Below are 2,632 nucleotides of genomic sequence, written 5' to 3' on the forward strand. Positions count from 1 at the left end.
AATAAGAAGAAGATATACATGCCCTCATTATATGCGATGCCATTCTCAAGTATCGCCATCGAATTCACGTAATAAGAGTGGAGGTATTATTTATGTCTATTAAAGATTATATCTATTAAAGAAGATGTATAGTTAAATCATGTCTGTTATAAACATTATGTAACAAGATTTTTTTTGCGCGATAATTTATGCTATTATTTGTATTCTCAAATCATATAAAAGATTATATTTAATTATGACAAATACGTTTCGTCATATTATAAATATGCATGACAAAAAATTACTCTAGTGATAAGTGACATGAAAGTTAATACGTCATACACGCACAAAAATGTCAATTGGTTTATGCTTACCGTTATCTGAATGATAAAACCAGTAGGATAAATCAGGTTCATATTTGACAGAGACAAATTATATTTTAGAATTCTAATAATTTGATTTGAAGTACAGTAAAGATTTCTTTACGAAATGTGACCTATGCTTTACATAGTACAAGTGTAAATTTACTATTTATCAAAACCTACAGATTAAATAACCTTAAATGAATAAATTTAATTACTTAAAGTGTGAATAATAACAGAATTTCGACAAAGTAAAAAAAATTAATACTCCACAAAAACAGTTTTAATAAAATAATAAAATGATATGACATTTCTTTATTTGCCTTGTTACATTACATACGTAACGTATCAGGAAATACATAAATTTAAATAACGTAAAGAAATAAATTTAAACTTTTAATTATTTGAATTTTCTCATCTAAATAGTTAAGTATATATTTTTAAGATATCCAAAAAAAGTACCAAACTAATTTCGAATTTCTACTTTAAATTTTACATATAAATCTTTGTTGCCATGCATTACTAAGATATTACGTGTTATTGTTCTACTCTTTTTACGATATAGTTTTCTTAACTTTTCGAATTTATGATACACTACTTGGTAAAGTTTTCAACGCAGTAATATCTTTCGTAAAAGATATTAGATTATCATGAAAAACAAGTAATGTGATACTCATGCGCAAAAGTCGACAGAGCCTTGTATCTTTTGCAGGTATGTATATTACGTATTTTATGTTATTCTTATTATGTATTCTTTTATGTATTCTATGTTTTTTTAATAAATATTCAGTGTTCTTAAGGGATATTTAGTTTATACATATGCACTGTGAGATATCATCAATTAACAGATATAATAAGCGAGGGTAAAAATAATTTTTTCTAAGCTACAAAGCTACAAAGCTACTATTATATTTGACTTTTTATAAATATTATGATAGTATCATCTCTTTAATGGTATATTTTAATTAAAAAGAAGTAATATTAATATCAAAGTATGTAATTTAAATACAAAATATAATTAAAATAAAATTTTAATGTAATTAAAAGTGATATTTAGCAATATAAAAAAAACAAAAATAATCTTTAAAAATATGCTTCTATAAAAAATTAGTTAAGAATAGAATCATATATTAATTGAAAGTATAATTGTTCAGAATAATAAACTAATTATGTTCAACGAATGATATACGAGTATGTTATAACGCATCTCATTAATTAGGGGCGACGAAGTAAAATTTTTTATGGAATTCCCGGATAAATCGAGCAAGAAGAGAGGAAGGGGGAGGGGGATAAATATATTTCCTCATACATTACTGCTCATACTTTTCTATATGGCAAAAGTAGCCGCTCTAATTTTATTTTTTTTAATAAAATTATTAGTAAGCTCCTCCATATTTAATTTAATTATCGACTATTTCTCAATAAATGTACAATATCGCAATATGATTTAGACGCTTTTGTTTCATTATTAATCAAAGATATTATAATTTTTTAAATGTCTTAAATAAGAAACTGATCTTTTGTTTAAACGGAATCGTTAAAAAAACGCGAATAAATTTTACGTATTCTGGTACAAGATCTCCGATCTCGGGTCTTGTAAAAATTGCATTACATTTTTCAAGCAATGCACTGGCATTTTTCGAATGTGTGTAATTTCTAAAAACATCTCACAATGTAATTTAAGCTTTTGTTCATCAAAACAATTTTCTGATTTCGCGTCAGACTTGTTTTTGCCTATCGCAAAATTTTCAAATAAATTTAAAAACTTTATAGTTTCTGAATTAAATCGACTATTCATTGACATCATGACGTGGTAAAAAATTTCGAAATATATTTTTCGATAATAATCTTTCGGCGTGTGAAAAATATAAGGATTGCTAGTACTGCTTTCCTCATAATGCTTAAGCACATTACATGATCGAGATATTTTCGGTTCTTCTAACCTCAATGCACTAGCTCCTTGCGTAGAATAGTGCTATATATTATCGAATTTTGATTCTCGCATTTGAGTGAGTACCGCAGTATCAATCATTGCCCTAATTTTTTTATAAGATTCATTTATATTTAAGTCTGATTTTTACAACTCGATGTTCAAAATCTCAATTCTGAAATCTTAATCTGAAAAATTTCTATTGTTAAGGATAACAAAAAATAAAAATTGAAAACTTCTAGATGTTTGATGAATCCAGCTGCTTTCGCGGATATACCGCATCTAATGTGCAATGTAACATATATAAGTCAGATAGGTTGGGAAGATATGGCTGTTCAGAACAGAAGTCTGCCACAAGGGC

General features: G+C 26.4%; 1 protein-coding gene across 1 annotated transcript in view; it reads left to right on the forward strand.

Moving 5' to 3' along the window:
* LOC108753473 (tachykinin-like peptides receptor 86C) overlaps positions 1-2,632 on the forward strand; it is a 42,558-nt gene that overhangs the window by 11,899 nt on the left and 28,027 nt on the right. The window lies entirely within an intron of this gene.

This window comes from Trachymyrmex septentrionalis, unplaced genomic scaffold (genome assembly GCF_001594115.1).
Source record: "Trachymyrmex septentrionalis isolate Tsep2-gDNA-1 unplaced genomic scaffold, Tsep1.0 scaffold7, whole genome shotgun sequence".
Classification (NCBI taxonomy): Eukaryota; Metazoa; Arthropoda; class Insecta; order Hymenoptera; family Formicidae; genus Trachymyrmex; species Trachymyrmex septentrionalis.